Source organism: Macaca thibetana, chromosome 8, assembly GCF_024542745.1.
Source record: "Macaca thibetana thibetana isolate TM-01 chromosome 8, ASM2454274v1, whole genome shotgun sequence".
NCBI classification, from domain to species: domain Eukaryota; kingdom Metazoa; phylum Chordata; class Mammalia; order Primates; family Cercopithecidae; genus Macaca; species Macaca thibetana.
In genome coordinates this window covers 7,684,236-7,710,593 of record NC_065585.1, presented here as the reverse complement: position 1 = coordinate 7,710,593, position 26,358 = coordinate 7,684,236, and the positions used below count along the sequence as shown (strand labels likewise).

Below are 26,358 nucleotides of genomic sequence, written 5' to 3'. Positions count from 1 at the left end.
CTGCACCATGAGCTTTGCCCTGGTCCCCTCCTAAGGAGAGAACATAGTTTTATGGTACAAAACTATCTCAAGAGGGCTGGTAATTGTAGTCTTCCTGCGCGCTTAGGGAAGGTGGGGGGAAACACATATTGATAAATAGTATCAGTCTCTGCCATACTCAGTCCCTTCAGTTTGAAGCTTTGACGCCTCATTTGGCAGAGCCAATATTGTATGACCATCGGATTATTTCATTTTTTTGTCCTTAACAAACAGGAAGACTACGTTTCCCAGAACTCTTACATTTTCTTGGGATCATATGACAAAGTCTGGCCAGTGAACATGATGTACACCACAAAACTCTCCAGAGAGATCACTGATCTCTCTCTCTCTTTCTCTCTCTCCCCTGAGTTACAGTAAAGACAGTCTGAAGATTTAAGCCATTATAAGTAAATTTCTCAAGACTTTTTCTAAAATGCTACAGATGGCCCTTCATAGTGATTGGATTTGGCATTGAAAAGAGAGGAAGGCAAAATTTTGCTAAGCACACCCAGTGATGTAAAGTCACCACAGTCTACTGATAACCTCAAAAACAACAGCAACAACAACTCGACCTCACGTCCTCATTCATTCCTGTGTTCATTGCAACTGATACAATCCATGATACCTTTTAGGCACTGGGTAAATATTTGGTGAAAGGCAAAGGCAGTCTAGATGGAAAAAAATAAAAGGTTTGCTCTTGAGCAGATGTTATTTTGGAGGACAAAAAAAGTGGAGAGATAACATCTCTGTATTTGGAAAAATCATAGTATAAAATCCAGTGACTTACAAAGGTTTTTTTTTTTTTTTTTAAAAAAAACCAAGGTTATTTCTGCCTTTCCTATTTGTGAGTCAGCAGGGGTTGGCTGGTCTAATTGAACACATCTCCAGGCTGTGAATTAGAACCAGGTCTGGCCCACTTCTCTTATTCTTCTGGGCTGAAGGGAAAATGTTGCATAACTTTTTCATGGCAATGACAGAAGTACAGAGTGGCAGGTGAAATCACACAAACACATTTGAAGCCCCCACTTGCATCATGTTTGCAGTGACCCATTGGCCAAGTTCAAAGCCATAGACAAAAGAAGTAGCCTTCGCCTGCTACCAGACCTTGGTAAGGAGGTGGATGTATAATGCTTCATATTATAGGAGAGTTAAGAATGGTGACCAGGCCAGGTGTGGTGGCTCATGCCTGTAATCCCAGCACTTTGGGAGGCCGAGGTGGGTGGATTACAAGGTTAGGAGATCGAGACCATCCTGACCAACATGGTAAAACCCCATCTCTACTAAAAATACAAAAAAAAAAAAAAAAAAAAAAAAAAAAAAAAAATCAGCTGGGCGTGGTGGCGGACGCCTATAGTCCCAGCTACTTGGGAGGCTGAGGCAGGAGAACCACTTGAACTCAGAGGTTGCAGTGAGCTGAGATCACACCACTACACTCCAGTCTGGGTGACAGTGAGGCTCTGCCTCAAAAAAAAAAAAAAAAAGAAGAAAGAAAAAATAATAAAAAGGATGATGGCCAATAACTTAATCTATAGTATGTTTGAGAACTTAATTTATGAAACAAAATATCAAAAAATAGAAGGTATTGGGAAATAGAATAAGACAGTAATAAGAAAAAAAAAGAAGAAGAATCAGATGGTGAAAAGTGGCTTCACTCATTATTATCTTTTTTTCTCAGAAAATTTATTTAACTCAATTTCTTCACTTAAATAATAAAATACTTAATAATCTAGACTTTAAAAAAGAGTTTTAACACATAAAGTTCCTGACACATAGCAGTGGTTTGATAGTTGTTAGTTCCCCAAACTTAGGACTGAGAAGCAAATCTATATTTGACTCCAAATTTCAGTCTTTTAACCAGGATGCAAAATTCATGCACTTGATGTGCCCATCATTATTGATAGGACCAGTCTCATTCATTCTTCTTCTTCTTTTTTTTTTTTTTTTTTTTTTTTGAGACAGATCTTGCTGTGTCACCCAGGCTGGAGTGCAATGGCATGATCTCGGCTCACTGCAACCTCCCCCTCCCCGGTTCAAGCAATTCTCCTGCCTTGGCCTCCCGAGTAGCTGGGATTGCAGGCACCCACCACCACGCCCAGCTAATTTTTGTATTTTTAGTAGAGTTGGGGTTTCATTATGTTGGCCAGGCTGGTCTCAAACTCTGACCTCAGATGATCAGCCCACCTCAGCCTCCCAAAGTGCTGGGACTACAGGCAAGAGCCACCGCGCCTGCTCCAGCCTCATTCTTGTAATGGATATGTTTATCAATGTATTAAAATGTCAGCGGTTTAATATAACATTAAAAAAAAAATCCTGTGGCAGTGCATTCTACTCCCTGCACTCATTTTCAAACCCATTTTCAGCACGTAGATTGTGCCATTTTCAGCACAAAGCTCAATCTCAGTTTTATGGAACAAAACTTATCTCAAGGAGGCTGGTAAGTGTAGTCTACCTGTGTGCTTAGGGAGGAGGAACAAAACCCATATATGGATAAGTAGTAGCAGTCTCTGCAATACCCAGTCCCTTCCATTTGAAGCTTTGATGATACCCTAGACTCCTCATTTGACAGAGCCAATATTGTATGCTCATCGAATTATTTCCTTTTGTCCTCAACAAATAGGAAGACTACATTTGCCAGAACTCTTGCATTCTCATGGGATAGTATGAGGAGGTCTGGCCAATGTGCATGGACAGGCAGGATGCACACCACAAAACTCCAGGGAATTCCCTGATCTCTCTCCTTCAACTCTTTGGCTGGCTGGATGCAGAACCCCATGGAGGATTTTAACAAGACACAAGATAAAGTAGAAGGACTCAGGATCTCTAAATAACTACTTGGAAGACCACTCACCAGTATTCAATTAGACAGGCTGTGACAGGAGCATCAAATACATTTTTATTTTTTTAAATCATTGATGTATGTGTGTTTGTCACAGTAGCTAGTATTAAGACAATAGAGAAAGCTACCTTGAATTACAAGGTGGCAAAAACAAAATTCTAACAGTTTCAGTCTCAGCAGTCACCACAGTAGACAGAAAGGACACTAACATCAGAGGCTGGGAAAATGTCAACGCATGATATAAACTAGCAAAATATGTGGTAAGCACGCAGGCCCTGTTAACTTGAGAATCATATCATATAACTGTTGAGCTTGTGGTTGGAAAACAGAATATTCATGGTCAACAGGGGGGAAAAAACAAAAACCAGGTAATTTGTAAGTTGATGCAAAGCTAAGTGAAGAAAATCCAGACACTCAGGACCTTGTTGAATTAGAAAGCCTGATTTTTTCTAGAGTCAAAGAGATGGTATCTTAAAAGGACGTGAGTGACAAAACTCTGGCAAAACTTCTCTGTTAAACAAAGTGACTCAGGGCATGGATGTGATTAAAGTGCGACCTTCTCACGTGTTCCTCCTGGTGTTCTCAAGGTTACTGCCATTAATTTGAGAGAAAATAAGATTTTAAAAAATCTAAAACAAAACAAATAGCCAAGTTTGGGAACTGTGCCCAGGAATCATGCCCACTTTGATTGTGGTTAACTAAGCATTGGACTGATAGCTAGCAAGGGAATCACAAGTGTACCATGTATTTGAAAAACCTGTGTTTTCAAGCAAAACACACTCAAGGATTTAAAATGCTTTTGATTTTCCAAATGGTAAAATAATTTCAGATTGCAAACCTCCCAGAAGCAGAAAGCAGACTCCGTAGACTGTAAGTTTCCCGAAGAAGATATATTCCTTAAAATCCATTTCAGCCGTGGCCAACAAAGAAAATGTATTCCCAGAGCTAAGAACCAAATGGAACAATAGACAAACCAGTTTTTCTTTGAGAAAGACCAGAATCTAATGAATGAATCTCCCCAGGACACAGGAAAACTGAACCATTCCATTGTCCTTCCACAAGGTACTTTAGAAATTCCACGGAACATCAACTGCTATATGTTTCCTATTTTCCCTAATTTAAAGGCAAATGCCAACTATGGGGCTCCTTTTTGGGTTCTGCCGTCATGTATCAAGTAGGAGTCTGGAGGTGGACAACCTGTATTATTCTGTTCATAGGTTGAGAATCAGGGGAGTCATCCAAATCTGATAGAGGGCACTGCATTTCACCAGGAGATCCTGGACTTAGATTGGATGAATTCACTGAACGAGATTTGAGGTTGTAACTCTTGAAGAGGGAGTGAAGGGTTCTATAGGAGGGAGGAAAATGAACCAGAAGGATGGATCATGTAATTTTTTTCTTCCCTCTTCCCCTCATGCTATTTTCTTCACTAGAAAATCTTCCCCACATTTCTGACCAAACCCCTCTAAGCTTTTTGAGTTAAGACTAAATAACCATCCCTTCCATAGAGCATTTTCCCCTACAGCAGGAAAATGTTATCTGTCCTTTGACTAGAAGCCTACGACAGTCTATCTGTATCTTTTTACAGCTCATTGACACCAAGATTAGCTATCAAGTGTGTGGTTTAGGCCTTATTCTCTCACTTTTCTGAACTTCAATTTCCCCCCAACTATATAACATGAACATACACATCAAGATAATGGGAATATAGTGAGAATTAAATGAAATAATTATGAAATTATTCAAAGGAAGACACCCAGTTACTATTTGTTTCACCCCATCTACTACTTTTCAAGACAGAAAGATATCTAAGATTTTTTTAAGAGGCATGCACATATTGGCTCTGAATAATGTCATTTTAAGAAAATTAGGCTGGCTGCAGTGGCTCACACCTGTAATTCCAGCACTTTGGGAGGCCAGGGCAGGAGGATCATGAGGTCAGAAGCTCGAGACCAGTCTGGTCAACACAGTGAAACCCTGACTCTACTAAAAATACAAAAAATGAGCTGGGCGTGATGGCATGTGCCTATAATCCCAGCTACTCCAGAGGCTGAGGCAGGACAATCACTTGAATCCAAGAGGCGGAGGTTGCAGTGAGCAGAGATTGCGCCATTGCACTCCAGCCTGGGCGACAGAGCAAGACTCCATCTCAAAAAAAAAAAAAAAAGAAATTTAATGAAAATGTCTTCACTAAAATACGTTTTGAACTATGGCTCAGACTATTAGTCTTTTATAGTGTTTCTCAGGTAGACAGTCCTTTGGTCTCCTGAGCACAACTGAGACGATCTCAGGTGCCCCAGGCATAACGAGAGTCTCTGTTCCTCTCCTGCATATATGGTGTGATGTCGCCTCGTGATGTTTAACAAGACAAAATAAATCACAGAAAAAAATGCTAAAGTTTCAGGGAAATGGTAAAACAAAGAAAAAAGAGAACAAAATAATTTATTTCCTCTGTGTGTGTGTGTGTGTGTGTGTGTGTGTGTATGTTTTCTAGCAGTTCCATTTACTTATTTTTAAAGGTTATCACCTGCTTCTCTCTGGCTAAAAATAAATTAGTGAAAAAATTTTCCAGAAGGCTTTTCTTTGAAAACTCTAAAACTGCTATGAATGATGCCTAGACTGAGGGTTTTGAAGCTGAATAACAACCAGAGAAAGCTAAGACTGGGTGAGGAATGAGGAGGAGAAGGACATTGTGTCTATCTTGGTAGCAAAGTCACATTCTTATCACAGCCCTGACAGCTGCTCTCATTCATACATAGATGACAATGAAGCTGTGATTAAACTCATTGTTTTTCATTTGTTTTTATTCTCGTCATTTTTTTTATATACCCAGATGTTTGGCATCTTGGAGTGAAAGCAACCAACTAAGTTTTTATGGATGCATGTATAGAAATACACATGCAGGCATTCGAGACATTTCTCCCATATCCTGTGGAATGGCATGGTCGTGGAGATGTCAAGGGGGCCATTTCTGGTGCACTGTAATCTCCCGTCCACCTCCATGTGAGCCCCCAACCCAACACACACATGCACACACACACACACAAATCAGTACATTTCTCTACATTTATGCATCGCAACTTGTGTCTGTAACTGTAGAACAGGAGACAGATTCACAAATAAAATGGAGGCAGATTAGGATAGTGTAACCTCAGTTTTCTACCACATTCTGGTGGCCTGGGTAACATGGGCGAGCCAGTAGAAGTCGGAAGCTATTGCAAATATCCAAGAGATATTTTCAGAGGCTCTAGGCATTTGCCAAATTGTTCACGCCAGGAGGATCAAATGAGGCATTAAGTAAACTAGAAAATAGTTCTCCATCCTTCAGCAGGGAATTCAGACAGGGGCTGCAACCCTGCAGAAAGGAAACTTAGGAGCGGGCGTGTACCAGTCCAGACAGTGGGAGTGGTCTGTCCCGAGGGGCTGGCCATGGGTTGTTCATTGTCTGCGGAAATGTAGAAACAATGACACTGACCCAATGTCAGTGGCTCGTTTCTATTACAATGTATCAGACTTTCTAAACACCATCAGTGATAAAGCACTCTCAAAACAAAACAAACATAAAACTACCTCTCTTCTTCAAATTGTACACAACCGCTGCTGCTGCTGCTGCTTTTGAAGTACACATACACAGTCACAACACAGGTTTGCTTCAAATTAGTGCACCTTTCAAATTACTTTTCTTTAAATAAACATGATATTCTCTAAGGAGGTTAAATTCTTAGAATTCTTGGAGAGTCAGGTCCTGATATCAATGGGCTCAGACACCTGTTAAGGGTTTCAAGAGCGAGTTTGTGAAGATTCAAAATCATCGAGCTTGCTCTGGGGGCGGTTCATGTACCGGTTCCATGTGCCGCATGACGCCGAGGATTCAAGGTGAAGTTGAGAGCACAGAGACTGCAAAGAAAAAGACAAAGAAATGAGATCATGAGCAATGCTATCTTTTTTATCTTTATTATTTATTTATTTATTTATTTATTTATTTATTTTGATGGCGTCTCACACTGTCTCCCAGGCTAGAGTGCAGTGATGCAACCTCGGCTCACTGCAACCTCCGCCTCCGGGGTTCAAACGAATCTCCTGCCTTGGCCTCCTGAGTAGCTGGGGTTACAGGTACCTGACACCATGCCTGGCTAATTTTTGTGTTTTTTTAGTAGAGATGGGATTTCTCCATATTGGCCAGGCTGGTCTCGATTCACCTGCCTCGGCCTCCCAAAGTGCTGGGGTTATAGGCGTGAGCCACCACACCAGCCCTGATGCTATCCTTAGTGACTGCTTGCCTGTTTCATTTATGCTTAACGTTCACTACAGTGAAGCACTGTGTGAATTGTGAGATGTAAGATTTCTGTTTGGTGGGTGCAGATATTAGTTAATATGTAAAATATTTAATTAAATTTAATAACATTTGAAAATTGAATTTTGATCTTTTATTAAATTATTTTAGAACTAAGAAACAATACAGAAAATAGTGATTATAATGAAAAGCAAGTTTGCCAAAAAGAACCAGGCTATGCAAATGCCTTCTGGACTCCATGGCTTGGGAACACCAGAGCTGGTTTCATTGGCTTAGTCAGGGAGCTGTTTCAGCAGATAGCAGCACTGAGGCGTGCCCCAGTGGGAGAAAACAAGTGGGAGGCAGGGCAGGAGAGGAGAAGTAGGGGGATTGATGGGTGGTGCCTGCAGGTGGCTGCCTGGTTTGTGGAAGCCATGACTCCTTTGGGTATTCCACAAAATAACTAAAGAACTTGTTGACAAGTGCTTTAAATCTCGATCTTCCATTGATGTGCTGCCAGGCAATGGGTTTAGATCCATCAACCTCCCCATTTGTGAAAACCACAGCTTTCATGTGTCTGGACTTTCTCTCTTTCTAGTACTCACCCATATATTACCTCACAGGCACTTACAACAAGTTGATCAGGCTCCAAGAACCCAAACTCCTGAGAGCACATAAGGCCTTGAGAAAGATTATTTCAATAAACATAGCTAATATATATAGAGAAATACTCTATTTCAGGTGGACATTCTTCTAATTTAAAAAAATGAAAAAAATACTGGAATACAGAGAATTTAAATAATTTGTCAAGGATGTATGAAGTTATTCATGTAGGAAGTAGCTGTGTAGGATTTTATCTCAAGGACCCATTCAAGCAAGTGCTCTCTTAAGCAAGTAATCTTTTTGATTATTGATATGGTTTGGCTGTGTCCCCACCCAAATCTTATCTTGAATTTTAGCTCCCATAATTCCCATGTGTCGTGGGAGGGACCCTGAATCATGGGGGTGGGTTTTTCTCATGCTGTTCTCGTGATAGTGAGTAAGTCTCCTGAGAACTGACGGTTTAATAAAAAGGAAGTTCCCCTGCACATGCTCTCTCTTGCCTGCCACCATGTAAGATGTGACTTTGCTCCTCATTCACCTTCAGCCATGATTGTGAGGCCTCCTCAGCCATGTGGAATTGTGAGTCAATTAAACCTCTTTCCTTTATAAATTGCCCATCTCAGATATATCTTTATTAGCAGCATGAGAACAGACTAATACAACTATCATAAAAGTACTGCTTTTAAAAATATTCCCCCCATGTCTTTCCCATTTAAGATTTACATTTTATTAATGCATCTGTTAATATCTTTCCCAACACTACATTGGTGCATCTGCATTCCATAACCTTTTGTTCAAGTAAGGTCATAGTATCTCCTTAGTCCCAATGTATGTAGCTATATAGTATACTAGACTAGATAGCACCAGTCCTAGTCATAATAATTCACAATTCAGATCACTTCATTTAGTAGTCATAGTGTTCTCAGGGCTGGAAACACAGAAATACCCAACATGGCATTCAAGTATCATAGTTTTTTATTGATTGATTTTCTACTCAATCTAAGACAAACCAAGAGAAATAACAGCTTACTGCCTCCTCCAATCCAGGAAAATGTTGCAAGCAACCTAGTGAACTTGACAAAAATATAGCTATTTTTTTTCTCTTTACTTTCCAGATTCTCATATATCAGTGTTAATTCCTGGGTCCCATCTCATGCCCCAAAGTTCCTTTTGTTGTATAGCTTTTTAAAATTTTGTTTACTAAATTTGCTTAAGTTTGTTCTCTTTCTCTTAAACATGAATATAATGTTTATATTTTACTATCCAATTATTCTACATTTGAAAATTTTCAATCTATACCGAAATCCTAATGTTTGCCCTATTTCTCTTTCCTGATCTTAACTGACAACCCTTGTAGTAGTCAGGGTAGGCCAGTTTATGCTGCAGCAACAAATAAACCCAACCCCTCAACCCAGTGACTTATGAAAACAAAATTCCTTTATTTTCACCCCCAGGCCAATAGGGACATCCTCTTACTCTAGTTATTTATGACTCCAGCATGTGGAAGCATCATTCAAATACGTAAGAAGCAAACAAGGTGAAGAGGGCAAGACACGTTATTCATTGACCATCAAGCCTTCATTATTGAAGTGACTGGTAAAAGTTCTCTGCATTTTAATTGGTCAAATTAAGTGACATGATTGTGCCTGATTTCAGTAGGAGTGAGAAAGAACAATCTACATTATGTGCCATTGTGAAGAGCCTTCACTGCTGGGATAATCACGTGATTATTCACAGTTATAAACTAATGATAGGAAGGGAAAGTGACATGTCACTCAACTTTTCTGTTACTTTAGTTAAAACCTTTCAGTAACCTAAATTCAAAGAAAAACAATAGAAACATAAACTTCAAAATAAACTTTCCAGTTCTTTCTGTAATATTATATCCCAATGTAGCAAACCCTTTTGGATTTATAGTTTGCATAACCCATTTGATATTCTAGGAATTATAATAATATTTTAAAACTATATAATGCTTTACCTGCTTCTCAAATTTTCAGATTTCTGCTCTTTGATACCAATATTACACAGCTCATAACACACCTTATTGGTAGTCAGGATCGCACATACAAGGCCCAAGCTGCGTAGTAAATCAGGTCTGATATCTGCCCTCTCCTTAATTAAGTTTTCTAGTTTTTACTCTATTAAGGCATCATCAGACCATGGCTTCTGAGGTTTGAGAATCTGCTGACACTGCATTCCTGAGGGAAGTCAGTGATACTAATGGAATAAAGATGGGAAGGGGAGGAAGACTGTCATGTAGAGAGAGAGGCCTTGATGATCGAGATCGCATTAACACAAAGGGGATGAGAGAGGATACGGTGGATGGTGTAACCTTCAGAAATACAGAGCAGGTGGTTCCAGGAAGGAAGAGCAATCATTGTAATATGGGTGTGTCCATGTACACCTGGAGATAAAGGAAGGGAGGTGGGGGAGCACAGGCACAGCCTCCTCTGTAGACAGTCACATTTTCATCTAAGCAAGGAGGTAAGAAGATCATGTACGATGAAGAACAGGAAGATGTAAGCAAGGTCCTTGCCCTCTTATCATCATTTTTTGCATCTGTGAAACCGGAATCTAGGACCCCTTTCCTTCCTCCTTCCTTCCCTCCTTTCTCTCTTCTTTCCGTCTTTCCTTTAGTTCAATGAATATTTTGAAAATCATGTATTTACTAAGTTCTATTCTGGGGGCTTAGGTCCAGCAATGAACTCAACACACTATGTACTTGCTTTCTTGGGATGGAGATACACACACACACACACACACAAACACACACACACACAAACACTCACACACACCCTGATATGGTTTGCCCATGTCCCCACCCAAATCTCATCTTGAATTGTAGTTCCCATAATTCCCAGGTCTTGTGGGAGGGACTCATTGATCTGATGGTTTTATAAGAGGAAACCCCTTTCACTTCGTTCTCATTCTGTCTTGCCCGCTGCCATGTAAGACGTGGCTTTTGCCTTCCACTATGACTGTGAGGCCTCCCCAGCCCCACGGAACTGTGAGCTCTTTAAACCTCTTTTTCTTTATAAAACACCCAGTCTCAGGTATGTCTTTATTAGCAGCATGAAAACAGACTAACACACCCCGATACATATATGTTGTAGTCTCATTTATCAATTGTGAAGAAAAAACAGGATAAAAGGACATAGATGATGGGAATGGGAGTTGCCTCTGGAGACGGCAGGTCAGCAGACATCTAACTGAAGTGACAAAGCAGCTGTCATTTAGACATCCTTGGAAAGAGTGTTTCAGGCAGAGCAGGCATCATGGAGAAAAGTGGGGATGTGCTCCCTGTATTCAAGGAAGAATAATAGGCCAAGGATATCTGCAGCCAAAGAAGCAAGGAAGTCATAAAAAAAAGGGTAGGAGTGGCAAGGCCATGCAGAGCACACTAGGAATTTTGAAGTTTGTTCCCACTGTAATGAGAAGACTTTGGAGAGCTTTGAACAGAAGAATAATATTATTTTCAATTACAAAGATGAAACTGAATGTTGTGTGGACAGAGGTCACCGAGAAGAATTAGACCATTGTGATAAACCTTCAACACATAGGTACCCAGTGAACATTTGGTGAAAAATAAATAAATGAATTCTTTATTCCCTGTATTCTTGACTTAAAGGTGAAAAAATTATGTAGGAACCTGATGCATATTTGCTGTGTGTGCACATGAATGAGTAGGCAACACTTGTTACTGTCTGGCTCCCAGCATCTAGTGCCAGGTTCTCTATTCAAGATGAGCCATCTGGAGGGAGGACAGACATGTGAGTTGGATGGGCGCAACTGAAGCCCCCTCTTATTTCTTTGAGTCAGTAACACAGTGGCAGTGGCATGTAGCCCAGTCCAATCCAAAGATGTGACCTCTGCCAGCTTTCAAAGAACCTCATCCGCAGGAGGCAATTTGCTAGGGCCTCCAGATTTCAGTCCACACTGTGAGTTTCCAAGAGCATTTTAACAAATGTCCTTCGTGCTTAAGACAATGTCATGGACACTGTTATTGCCATAGCTAGTTCCCTTCCTGTCCCTTTTACCAGATCTGCACATTCATCCCTCTGCTTCTGCATGAAGTGATACTGATTGTACCTGACATATTCAAAAAGATATCTTGGACACTGGAGTCACATATCAGCTTGTAGGAAGATCCCGAGGTCGGTGAGTTGAGAGTTTTACATACCGCAAACATACACAGAGCCTACTGTTAATTCTTAATAGCCAACTCATATAACTAATGTGGAAGCCCAGACACCCAGCTCCTTTTGCTTGAGGCAGGAGTAACTGAGGCGTCTGGCACACTGAGGGCTTCCTTCACAATCAGGCTGAACCTGGAGTTTCTCCTGAAATTGCAGCCATGTTTGTCTCTTTTCCATTCCCTTTCATGCTTCAACCACCCCTTTCTGTTTTCTCTTGGTCAGATTTAGAAAATAATACATATATAAGGCCCCTGGTAAAATTAGAATTTTAGTTAAATAACAATTGTTGCTCTTGCTGCTGTAGTTCTCGTTTTTGTTTTGATTTGTTTCAGTACAAGTATATCTGATGCAGTATTTGTGATACAGTTATACTGAAATATTATTTGTTGCTTATATAAAATTGAAATTTAACTAGATATTCAATATGTTATATGGTATCCCTAGCTAGAAAGTCTACCACCCAAAAACCACCTGCACCCTTATTCTTTGCTCAGGGTCTGCTTCTGGGAAAATTATTTCAAAACAGGCAGTTGGAGTCCATTTCTGTTGTCTACCACCAGTAAAACTGAGTAAGGCAGAAATATTCTGTTTCCAGAGTTATACGATAAGGATAATATATAACCTTTACAGTCCTGTAACAAGCAACTATAAAAGTAGATATTGTGTTGGATATTATTTATTGGCTCCTCCAAATCCATTTTCTACCATTTCCACCTTTGTCTATGCCCTAAGGGCTGAATGACTGAACTTTGTATGAAGCATAACCCATCCTATCCTGCCCTATGACCTCTGGGGTTTTGGGGGTAGGAACCATGGAAAACCCCCACAGGAAGTCTGAGTATGGCAGGCAGAAGATACATGTTTTGGTGTTCATGAACCTGATCCTTTCCCTATCAGTCCAAGGGTTTAAGCAGCTATACTCCTCCGCTTAAGGCCCCAGCTCCTGTCTGTGGCCTCATCTCCTGCTCTGTTCTCTGTTGATTTTAGTGGCTTCTCACTCCTCTTGAGCTCTCTAGCGTAGGGGTAAAAACCCTCTTTATTTTGTCTAGCCCATGGATGCTTCACTACCCCTTATAAATTTCCCTTACTTTGGCCCACACCTTTGTAAACATTCCTACATTAATAATTATTCTTCAATCAACACTTTGCCATGTTTCTGCCAGGGCCCCAACTAATCCAAACATGAAAGCATTAAAAACAAACCCACTCAAAGTAGTAGTAGAAATTATTCTTATCTTATTGTAATGACGTTTTTATTAATAATATCTGGGATATTACTAATATCCCCAATTTAATTTATTTAATAACTTAAATTAATACATAATAATGTGATTAATTAATTAATTACTTTTTTTAAAGGCAGAGTCTTGCTCTGTCACTCAGGATGGAGTGTAGTGGCATGATCTTGGCTCACTGCAGCCTTTGCCTCCCAGGTTCAAGCAATTCTTGTGCTTCAGCCTCCTCAGGAGCTGGGATTACAGTCATGCACCACTACACCTGGTTAATTTTCATATTTTTAGTACAGATGGAATTTCACCATGTTTCCCAGGCTGGTCTTGAACCCCTGACCTCAAGTGATCCCCCCACCTTGGCCTTCCAATGTGCTAGGAGCCACTGTGTCTAGCCTGATAGGTTAATTTAATTAATCTATTATTAATTTATTAATTTAATGTAGATATAATTTTACATTTAAGCCAATGTTTCCAATTTATCTATAATATTTATATTGCTTTAATAGCAATATTGGAAACCCAAAATATGAAGTTTATTTAACAATTAGAGGAGTTATTTTAAATGTTGCTCTTCATTGATGTTCAGAACATGGACTTTGATGCCGGATAAACACGAGTTTGTTTCTTGGACCAAATTCATAATAAGTATAAAACCTTAGTTACTTTATCTTTGCAGATTGCAATTTTGATACCCACTAAATTAGAATAAGTGAAGTTACTTTGTGGAAAGTAAGTTGTGAAGAAGAAACTTAAAATGTACATAAAGTTCCTAGCACAATATGGTATTTGTGTTATAGACAGAATAATTGGTGGCCATTTGTACCCACTTACATATTATTGGATTTAACCTGAAATTTTCTCTAGTTTTGTGATAGTAGTAATTTGCAAAATTTTTAAAGAATCATAAGCACTCTATATGCAATGTATGACCCCATAAATATAGGCAATCATTATCATGAGGGAGAGAAGAGATGGAAGCCAGACCAGGTACAAGAAAATGGTTTCTTGTCTTTCTCCAGGACTGTAATAAATTATGAAATCAACTATAACAACAAAAATAACATTCTTGGGGAGTTTAGAAAAGGTTAATATTTCTAAGTAAAGAAAGTTTTTGTGGCCGCTAAATAGTAATGACCTTAATCTTCCTGATTGCTAAGACTATTGCTCTCTTGCCCAGCTGAATCCTAATATGGCTTCTTACTCTAATAGGATTAAGCCTGGAACAATTCTGAGGCCAGTACCTGAATAAGGCACACTTGTTACCTGCACCCATGTTCCTAGAGGTGGGGTGTGGTGGCTCATGCCTGTAATCCCAGCACTTTGGGAGACTGAGAAAGGAGGATCACTTGACGCCAGGAGTTCCAAAACAGCCTGGCCAACATAGCAAAACCCTGTCTCTAGTAAAAATACAAAAATTAGCTGGGCATGGTGGCAGACACCTGTAATCCCAGCTCCTCAAGAGGCCGAGGTAGGAGAATTGCTCGAACCCAGGAGGCAGAGGCTGCAGTGAGCCGAGATTGTACCACTGCTCTCCAGCTGGGGCGACAGACTGAGACTCTGTCTCAAAATATATATACATATATATATGGCTTGAGACAACCAACATTACCTGGGGAAGCTCCAGGAAGGAGGAAGGAGTACCAGAGATTCCTGAGCCAGGACGCAAGGACGTAGTTCTTTTTTAAAGTCATGGTTTTATTACATCAAAGGCAAGCACGATCTAAGGGTAGAATTCAGGACAAAGGATGTATTTATCCTTTTTCACTTCTCTGTGCTAGCATTATCCCTCTAATATTGGGTTAAACCTTTCATCATACAGATTAAGGGAGAAATATAATCCTCACATATACCTCCTCCATCATAATATGCTTTCTTAGCTCTGTTGCCTTAAAGATGATGTTCAAGCAATCCACCATGGCACACATTTATCTACGTAACAAACCTGCACATCCTGCACATGTACCCCCGAACTTAAAATTAAAATTAAAATAATTTAATCAATAAATAAAGATGGTATTCAGACTCATTTTCATGACAAGCGTAGAGTACCTTTGATGTAGAATTTCTGTCTACCTCTCCTGCACGCCCCCTCCTTTTTTTTTTTTTTTTTTTTTTTTTTTGAGGTGGAGTCTCGCTCTGTTGCCCAGGCTGGAGTGCAGTGGCGCGATCTCGGCTCACTGCAAAGCTTTGCCTCCCAGTTTCACACTATTCTCCTGCCTCAGTCTGCTGAGTAGCTGGGACTACAGGCGCCCGCCACCACGCCTGGCTAATATTTTGTATTTTTAGTAGAGACAGGGTTTCACCGTGTTAACCAGGATGGTCTCGATCTCCTGACCTCATGATCCGCCCGCCTCGGCCTCCCAAAGCACTGGGATTACAGGCGTGAGCCACTGCGCCCGGCCTCCTGCCCTCTTTTTAAAATCAATATCCCAAATGTCTTCATGCCAATCTGACTAGTCATTGTCACTCTCCAACCTCACAAGCATCTCAAGCACACAGTTAGTGACCAGGACCACCTCTGTATCCCCTCATTTCTCCTCCATGAAACAGATTATTGGAACTGTTTTTTGTTTTGTTTTGTTTTGTTTTTTTGAGATGGAGTATTGCTCTATTGCCCAGGTTGAAGTACAGTGGTGTGATTTCGGCTCACTGCAGCCTCTGCCTCCTGGGTTCAAGCAATTCTCCTACCTCAACCTCCCAAGTAGCTGGGATTATAGGCGCACACCAGTGTGCCTGACTAATTTTTGTATTTTTGGCAGAGACAGGGTTTTACCATGTCGGCCAGGGTTGTCTCGAACTGCTGACCTCATGTGAGCCACCTGCCTCGGTCTCCCAAAATTCTGAGATTACAGGCGTGAGCCACTGCGTCTGGCCTGAAACTTTTTTTTTTTAAAACGGAACTTATAGGGAGTCACATTCTTCCTTTGGTTCAGTTTCCCATGCTTCATATCCCCACCAAAATAGTAAAGCCTCTACATCCACCATCAGGGCCTGGATACAGCAAAGGCAGTACATTTGTTCCCCGAGTAGGCCGGCTGTTTCCAGTGATCCCTTCAAGCAGCATGCTGGAAGCGTGAGCAGCCTGTCTGCTCCATGTCATCTCCTTCAAAAACTCCGGCACGCCCATTGAAAGGCATGGGAATCATCATCTTGCTGTCTTGTCAGGTGTGAAATATCATGAAATAAATTGAAAATTATTATCTCTAGGCTTCCAATGAACAAACAAAATGAATCCTGGAAGTTCATCTGGGGCCTTGCCTGGCTCACCAGCATATGTCTTCAGCCAAGATTTGGGTGGAAAAAGCTTACACGGGGAGAGTTTCCATGAAACTGGAAACTTCATGGAAACTCAAAGTTGCCCAAGGAGCCAGAGGTCAGGCCTGCCTACCATCTCTGCGTTTTTAATGTACACACACCTAAATGCTGGCAGAGATCAGCAAATTAAAGGGTTGGTTTTGGAAGCAAAGATCAGTAAGAAAACTCCAGTGACAATGCACCTGGTTTTCTTGTAGACAAAACGCTTCAATGGAAGAAGGTGGGGACTAGTATTGGTTCGGAAAGCAAGGTCCAGTTTTGATGGGGAAAGGGAATCAGTTCTGGAGGCAGGAAGGTGTCCTCGCCAGATGAAGAGACCTGTGATGTACAAGCACTGGTGGAAGGTATGGCATTCACATTCCAAGTGGATGTGGGGCTCCCTTTGTTTTAGTCACAGCCCCAGAAGGGATTTAGTATTATTGGGGAAATTGCTACTGGTGAGAAACTAGCAGAAAGTCTGTTTCATGATGCTTTTACAGTAGTCGGGGTTAGCCAAGTCTTAAGGAAGAATTCAGATACTAATGCAAAAGAAGGTTTGAGATGGGAGGAGGGGCCACAGTCACTCTCTGGACTCCGGGGCCTTGGAAGCAGCTCTGGCAGCAGCTTCTCCTCCCATCTCTTTAGAAAAAGTAGCTGCACATCCAGGGAGCTTTTGTCTTCCTCAACATACATACAGACCTCTGTAAATTAGATGTTTGCTGTTAAGTTTGCAGATGGAGGATTCTAGATAGCCAGCAGTGATTGAATTGCGCATGCGATAAATGTACCCTAAACATCTTTCTTTGGTACCTCCTTTTAACTCAGCAAAATCAGATAGCACTAGTAGGAAAGACGCCAAGGAATCTGCTTGGTAAGTTTTTAAAGTAAAGAGAAAATCATGTTTTAGAGGTGAATACATGGCACATCAGATGGGACATAGGATGAAAACTCTCCACAGCAATGAAGGCTTCACTGAGTCTATATGCCCCCGTGGAAAGAGACAGTGGAAGAGCTGAATGTCCAGTAGAGTATGTATGAGTTGAAGACCCAAGCCACTCCCATTGCCTTTCATCACAGACATGACTTAGCAAAGGCCTGGCATCCATGTCCCTCTCACCTCTCTGGGTCTTGGCCCTGATGCCCTCTGCTGTTTTAATTTCCACCTCCTTTTCTGTCTCCCAAACTCTAAGTCATTTTACAGCTTGTTGGCTTGTGACCATAATCTAACCTGCATTTTTTAATTTGCTTTTAAATTGAATTTAAATGTTTTTAGTTACTAATATGCTGTCTCCAGTAAAAGAGTCGATATTACATACTTTACTTCTGCTTTATACACTTTCTTAACTTCCTGATGGCTATTATGTGTCTATGTGCCTACCAGTGAGTCTCCCTTCGTATCACCCAGGAAGCCTTTCCTCTCCGCCCTGTGATGGTTAATACTGAGTTTCAACTTGATTGGATTGAAGGATACAAGCCTTCAATCTTTGAGGGTGTGTCTTTGAGGGTGTTGCCAAAGGAGATTAACGTTTGAGTCAACGAACTCAGAGAGGCAGACCCACCTTCAATCTTGGTGGGAATACTCAAATCAGCTGCCAGCAAGGCCAGGATAAAAGCAGGCAAAGGAACGTGGAAAGACTAGGCTGCCTGAGTCTTCCGGCCTCCATCTTTCTCCAGTGATGGATGCTTCCTGTCCTCGAACATCAGACTCCAAATTCTTCAGCTTTTGGGCTCTTAAACTTACACCAGTGATTTGCCAGGAGCTCTTGGGCCTTCAGCCACAGACTGAAGTCTACACTGTCAGCTTCTCTACTTTTGAGGTTTTGGGACTTGGACCGGCTTCCTGGCTCCTCAGCTTGCAGATGTCCTGTTGTGGGACTTCACCTTTTGATCGTGTGAGTCAATTCTCCTAATAAACTCCCCTTCAGGTATATACCTATCCTAATAGTTCTGGTCCTTTAGCGAACCCTGACTAATACACCTTTAATATAAACTGAGTGATCTTGTTATGAGTTCCCACCAAAAAGCATTCCTATATACACCATAGCTCTTATTACACTGCATCTTTCTTGAAAACAAGAGTTAGTATTTTATCTATGTCACCAATACCTACTATGGTGCTTGACACATATACATGCTCTTTTATCTATCCATCTATCTATCTATCATCTATCATCTGTCTATCATCTATCCATCCATCCATCCTCATCTACCTCTCTATTTAGTTTTAAGGATTCTGAAAACAGAATATTCAGATAATGCTGAGAAATTGTGCCATTCAACAGATGATAAAAGAAACTCAAGGCTGTTAATGTAGAAAAGTTAAACCATTTGAGGACACAAATGCTTTTATAATGCACCATTTCATAATAGAGCAAACTATTCCACTTTTTTCCCCTAATTGCGTGCACTGTATTTTTATTGGACCATGCACTCCGTAGGAGCAGAGAGCCTTCTTGCTACTTCTGCATTATGAAGTCTCCAGAGCCCTGCAGATGGTATATGTGCAGTAAATCTATTATAAATGAAGAAAATATCTGAAGCCTCGGGGATAAGGAAGCATGTTTATTTGCTTTTCAAAATGTAGAGCTAGGTCCCACGGGTGGTACTTAAAAGGAAGAGGACTCAAATTCTCTGAGAGAGGGGATGAAATGACTGGAGTGGCACAAACATCTGATGGACTATTTAGTGAGAATCATGAGTGTCAGGGTTCACAGCCATTTGAGATCCCTCTTCAAAAGTACACTCTTCCCTTTGAGGCCATGTGGTTTGACACTCTCATAACTGCAAGTCCCTGGCACTCTATCAAGAAGAGATTTATTAAATGTAACAGACCAGAATATTATTACATAAAGAACACTGTCCCTTAGCTGTAATCAAATTACCCAGCCATCTGATGGTTTCCCTCATTTCCTGAGCAGTTTATATTTTCTATCGCTGCTACTTGGTGAGAACCAGATTTGTGTCTGTCCACCATGCTGGACACAACCACATTGGAAATCATATCTCCAATATCAATTGAATAGAAATATTAGAGGACTCAATACCAGGTAGTTTTTTAGTTTGTTGGATATTTACTGCTATTTTGCTGCTTGTTTTTTGATACAAATTTCTCTTTGATGTTCCAACAAAAGTTAAAGTAGCCAGTTAGTGACCCTTGATTTTTATTCCACCCTATTACTTCTAGTTTCTGAATAGTTTTTGAAAATCTTTTGAAGTGTTATCTCCAGTGATTCACATAGAAGTGGAAGGCTGTGAAGTTGATAGTTGGCTATCATGATGATGGTATGATATAAGAACCCAGGGATACCTGATATGACTCTTCAGCCAAACATGACTCCACAGGTGAGTGAAACATGAAGACATTGAGACATCTGCAAGTTGGAAGCAGCCAGGGTGACAATTCACTATTAGGTAGGACTTTAGACACAACTCCCAGTCAAACTTGAGTAAGCTGTCATGGACACAAATGAATTGCAAGTCTCATATGCTGTATGGGCCATCTATGAATTTGATTCCTTTTAGCCTCATCACCAAAAGCCACACTCTAAGTTGTTGTCAAGACATATTTTGCTCTCTGGGCTAATCCCAAGCTATATCCGGTGTGTCAGGCAACTATTTAACAACACCCGTGAGACCCTGGGAAGTCCTTCATCTAGCTGAGAGGGTCTACCAGGCATCGCCTTAATTATTTATGAATTCTTAAATATTTAAGCTTTGACTTCAGGTTTAATTTGACTTAGAGAATTGTATTTCCTAGGGAGAGTCTAGCTCAGAAACAGCTTTAGTTTTCACTTGGCAATTTGGATATCTTCTCTATGTATGTCCTGCTTATAGACTTGTACTATGTACAGTTGACCCTTGAACAACATGGGGTTGAATTGCACAAGACTACTAATACACAGACTTTCTGCTACTTCTGCGACCGCTGATACAATAAGACCAACCCCTACTCATCCTCCACCACCCCAGGCTACTCAACATAAAGACAATAAGGATGTAGACCTATATGATGATCAACTTCCACTTAACGGATAGGACATATATTTTCTCTTCCTTATGCTGTTCTCAATACAATTTTCTTTTCCTCTAGCTTACTTTATTGTGAGAATGCTGTATATAATATATATAACATACAACATATGCATTAATCGACTGTTCATATTATCACTAAGGCTTCCAGGCAACAGTAGGCTATAAGTAGTTAAGTTTGCAGGAAGCCAAAAGTTGTACACAAATTTTAAACTCCATGGGGGTGCTAGTTTTCCCTCACCTCCACATTATTCAGGGATCAGTAGTACCTAGGACCAACTAACTGTTATCTATAGCATACTGACGGAGACTTGTTCAGTTAAACCAAAAGTTTGTTTGGTACCTTTTTTTGTACCTTTCAAAATGCTGTAGTCTGTGTTTCTGCCATTTACTTTGATACTCCATGAAAGGGACTGCCATTTACCCAGCCAGCTCCAAAAGTTACCTCAAGGTTTTCCCAGCCTCTGGTGTTTCCTCGCTTTTCAGCTTCTTTCTGCCACTCTTTATCAAAGCCAATGAAATATATTACGTTAGTTCCCGAGTCCTAGATTCCAATTTCTGTATTAGTTAGCTATTACTATTTAACAAAAATCTCAAAACCTAATTACTTAAAATAACCACTTATTTAGCTTGTGATTCTGTATTTTGGAAAACGTCTGGGTTCAACCTTTGCTAAACTTTGGCTGTGCTCTCTTTTGTGTCTGTGGCTTGTAGTGGGAAGTTATTCTAACTTGTCCTTGATCATGTTGTCTTTTATTTTCCAGCAGGCTAGACCATCTGGCCTTCTGATGACTCAATAGCTGATTGCACATACATGAGTGAGCGAAGCTGGGAAATAAGAATCACCCGTTTGAATCCAGATTAAATTCCCAACTCAGAATTTTAAAGCTAAATATGTGGTTGTTGTTTTAAGTCCCAGTATTTAGGGGTATAAAAGCTAACTTATTACTACAGAATGTGTCAAAAACCTACAGAATGTATACTTCCCAATGTCTGTGGAATTAAGGCAGAAAGGCTACTGCTAAGTCTGTATACTTAAAAGTCTCTTGTATATCTATATAGAAACAAGTAAAAATAAATGAATAATAAATAAATAAATAGGAAGAAAGAATGAGACAGAATTGGTTAGAAAAAGACTAAAAGAATAAGAGAAGGCTGGGAGCAGTAGCTCACACCTGTAATCCCAGCACTTTGGGAAGCTGAGGCAGGCAGATCATGAGGTCAGGAGTTTGAGACCAGCCTGACCAACATGGTGAAACCCTGTCTCTACTAAAAATAAAAAAATTAGCTTGATGTGGTGGCGTGTGCCTATAATCCCAACTACTCAGGAGACTGAGGCAGGAGAATTGCTTGAACCCGGGAGGTGGAGGTTGCAGTGAGCCAAGATTACGCCAATGCACTCCAGCCTGGGCGACAGAGAGAGACTCCATCTCAAAAAACAAAAACAAAAACAAAAAACCCACAAACAATAAGAGAAAGATGACTTGGACATTTCCAGGTCTCAATAGAAAATAACATGGATGCAATGTTATGGGTAGAAGCAGCAGATAACTTTAATTTCCTTCTCCAGAGATCAACATTGATTTTTGGTTGCATGTCAGAAAGTGTGTATGGGGTTGGGACCTCCATTATTGTTTGGCTGGCTTAACAAGAGGTCTTGAGGAGGTGGAACTACTAGGACAAGTGTTCGGAAATAAAATTGCATCTAAATTAATGATGACTTTCCCTTGCATGATGATGGGTCCTTTTTTTTTTTGGTCCTGGAAACTGGACTCTTTCTATGAAAACAGCGACACACAGCGCCATCACTACAATAAAAAGCAGTCTTTAGGTACGGTGATCATATCCCCCCATGCACGCAAAATTATGTTCTGCAGGGAAGTATACGAGAACTGCAACAAGATTTTCTTACTACTCCAGAGAACATGTTATTCTTGAAAAATTTAAATTACAGTTCAGATCATAGGCCTATCAGTCAAGTTAATCACTGAACAGAATGAAAAGCCGAACTTTTAATACAGTCATAACTCTCCACTCTATCTCTTGCCCTCTCTCTCTCTCGGTTATGACTTTGTTGAACGTTTACATAATGTAACAACTAATCAAATAATCTGTCCTATAAACATTTAAACTTCCTAAAGTTGTTACTGATTACAACCCTTCTTTTGCTGCACTAGAATCAGATTAAACGCCATAACAATAATCCAATGCCTCATGATAAAGCAGTAGGTGCATTAGCCAGAAAAATGTGGATATGTTTAATTTAGATGCTTCTTGTAGGCTCATGGCATATTCTAGCATAAAACATTTACTCTTAAGCCTTGGAAACCGGCTTTATGGATCTAGGCTTTTACATTTAGTGGTATGTGTCAACAAGGAAATCTTGTATTTTCCCTCGCATCCAACATTTGCAAATCAGTGGAGAGGTCACATTTAATAAGCCCTACGTTCCAAGTTGGAAAACAGTAAACAAAATTAAGTTAAAGTTACCAGATGGTGGGTTAATAGATGCTGAGTAGCAAAAATAACATTGGCCACTATAATTAACATTTTCTCATGCTGAATTATCCCTCTATTAAACCATGTGATAACCAGTGCCCTCTTTTGGTTTAAGTATTGCCAAGAGGGGCCAGAGACTCTGTAGGCACTTGGATTATACAACACTGCTGCTGAGGTAGCTGGCTCCCTGAAGAGGGTGCAATAGAGTCCCTGCTGAGGGCTGATCCTCCCCTGGAGAAATGCTGAAAAAGACACAAAGATGGTAGTTGTAGAAGACCAGGAGACACACCTGTTGGAGTTCTCCATTGAGGAGGTGGCTCAGGAGGCATGTGGGGCTAAATAAATCTTGGAAATGGAAAAAACTGGGTTTGTTACTGTAAAGAATATTTGTTTTAATTTCACAACTATAGGATCTTAAAATATATTCCTCCTTTTCATCATCTATCCCCGAGCTCCGTGAAGATTCATTGTATTGTTTTTATTGATGTAACAAACCTCACTGACATTTACTCACATAAAGCTGGAGCAATGTTTATTTCAATTATGAATGTACTCTTTGGACAGGAATTGGCAGGAGTAGGTCATTACTGCTCCGTTTGGCTTCAGCTGGCTCTTGGGGTGAGAACAGCTGGGACAATGTCTCCAGTACTGTTCGCGTTGGGGACTCCTCAGCACGGTGGCTTCAGGTAGCTGGACTTCCGTTACGGCAGTTCGGGGTTCCAAAGACACATTCTGAGAGAGTTAGAGAGAGAGAGAGAAAGAGGTGGAAGATGTAGCCCCTTTTCTAATTTAGCCTCAAAAGTCACACTGCATTGCTTCCACCTCATTCTATGCATTATATAAAAGTCACTAAAGCAAGTTAATATTCAAGGAAAAAAGAATTATTCCTTGCCTTTTTATGGGAGGACGCCAAACATTTAGAGGTAAGGTTTAAAACCCCCACTCTTTGAATTTTAATATGTTAACATTCTGTGCTTTATATAGGTTTTATTTATATTTTACCAGATCTTTGGACAGATGCTCAGAACTTATTCTTTAATAATGTCATTTTTAATTGGTGTACCTCTTGGCAGCTCTTGGTATGGCTGGAATTTTGTTGAACTAAACAATGTGTATTCCACTGTCCCTCTGACAGTTGTCTCCAGTGATCCTGCCACTAAGATAATTGGAAGGTCATGCTAAAAAAAAAAAAAAAAAAAAAAAAAAAAAAAAAAAAAAAAAAATGATAACAGGAGAATATATCAGGCCACAACTTAAGATACTTTCCAATTAAAAACTTTTAAATGGAGGGCAGTCCATACATAATTTCTATATAAATAATCTCAAGATGAGTATTTTATTGAAAGGAGCCCTCTCTATTTTCTAATAATTTAGCATGCCAAGTACCTTAGGATATACCCCAAACACACTCAAGAAATGGTTGTTAGCAGGATGTTATAGTCCTCTCAAGATAACCATTATAAGGAATGTAACCATTAATATCTATTGAACACTTCCTATAAGCCAGACAATGATACCTAAGTAGAATTTCACAAATATTTTTGAATGAGGTTAAACACAAAACAAAGCAAATCACATAAATAATAATTTATTGTCATTATTTGACCTTCCTGAAACCTCTTCAGAAGAGCTCCTAGCACAGTGCTGAGCTCTAGAGCAGTGTGTGTGTATGCTGGGGGGTGGAATGTGGGATGGGGGTGACAGATCCCCATGCCATAGCCACAAATAAAGGCAAAGGGGTTTCAGTAGAGGTACCAGCAGTGCACCATATGCACAGAAGTGGTAGTGAGAGTCCAACTGTTGTTGCTGGGGGAGACCATTTCATGATGGAGAAATCAAGCCCGGAGAGAATAAAAGTCTTCATGTGTTCCAGAACTAATTGATGGAGAAGCCAGGATATGCCCACACAGTCTAATTCAAGCCTTTATTTAGTGAGTGATCTCCATAGTGGCATGGTCTCACTCTGTAGATTTACAGATTGATCTACTGACCCCAGTCAAAGTAAAATAGAACAGTTTTCATATATATTTTTCTCACATTGTAAAAATAAATTATTTAATATGGTTAGATGTATGCACAAACACACATATAAAGACATGAAGATGTGTGTATATATATGTGTGTATGTGTATGTATATATGTGTATACATATATATACATACACATATATACATACACACACACATATACACATATATACATACACACACACACAGACCTATAGAAAAAAATATTCATTTTAAAAATTTACATGTATATGTGAAGATGTTTTAAGGTGATCACTGAATTAAGTCATAAATGGTGCTGCCCACTGGTGTTCTTAAAGTGAGAACCAATTGTTCCAGTATTTACATCAAGAGCACAAAGGCCAGGCACAGTGCGTCATGCCTGTAATCCCAGCACTTTGAGAGGCCGAGGTGGGCAGATCACCTGAGTTCGGGAGTTTAAGACCATCCTGGCCAACATGATGAAACCCTATCTCTACTGAAACTACAAAAATTAGCTGGGCATGGTGGCATGTGCCCGTAGTCCCAGCTACTCAGGAAGCTGAGGCAGGAGAATCGCTTGAACCTGGAAGGCGGAGGTTGCGGTGCCCGAGAACACACCGTTGCAATCCAGCCTGGGCAACAAGAGCGAAACTTCATCTCCAAAAAAAAGAAAAAAAGAAAAGGAAATAAGCAACATTTTTCTGAGTTGGAATATGTGTTCAATTACTCTGAGTAGCTTTCCAGTGGATAGTCAAGCGGCATGATTATTTCAAAAGCTATTAGTTCCTATGGATTAAATTATATCTAACACTCGCCACCCTCAACCCCATTAAAACATCAGGACATTTTCTACCGTTCTCTCAGCTTTCTCAAGGGCTCCATTAGCATCATGAGAAACTTAACACTGAATTGGCAAGTAATTAAATGAAGCATATGATGAGCTTCCAAAGCCCTGCTTCTTTTTGGAGGAAACCCAAGTGTCTCACCTGAGTTGAAGTATCTGAAGATTTCTGTCATCTGGCAACATTATTTCTGGAGCAGGAAAGATCATATTCTATTGCTGATGAGGGGGAAAATAGAAAATGTGCTTCTCAGAAAGAACAAAGTTATGTTACCTGGCATGGCTGAGCTTTCACAACCTTTTGTGGCAGAACTAAGACAATTCACTTCCTTTCAAGACACTGTAAAGCACTTACAATGTGTCAGATCCTATAGAAAGTGAAGAAATAAGCCAAACTCCCTATCTTGAGGGTCTTGTATTCTAGCACAAGAGTTATATAAACAACAAAAAAACCTGCGTAATTCTGTGTCATAAATTCAAGAATAAGTCACTATATAAGGTACGTAACTGTTCCAATTTCAAACGTGACCTACACTTTTTCTGACA

At 40.2% G+C, this 26,358-nt stretch overlaps 1 long non-coding RNA gene across 1 annotated transcript; it reads right to left on the bottom strand.

Moving 5' to 3' along the window:
- Positions 1-5,670: 5,670 nt before the first annotated feature.
- On the bottom strand, positions 5,671-23,667 carry LOC126960924 (uncharacterized). The gene is made up of 3 exons (XR_007728153.1): positions 23,498-23,667; positions 20,840-20,985; positions 5,671-6,751 (listed from the first exon to the last, which is right to left on the bottom strand). It is a non-coding gene; the product is annotated as an uncharacterized LOC126960924 (long non-coding RNA).
- Positions 23,668-26,358: the final 2,691 nt, after the last annotated feature.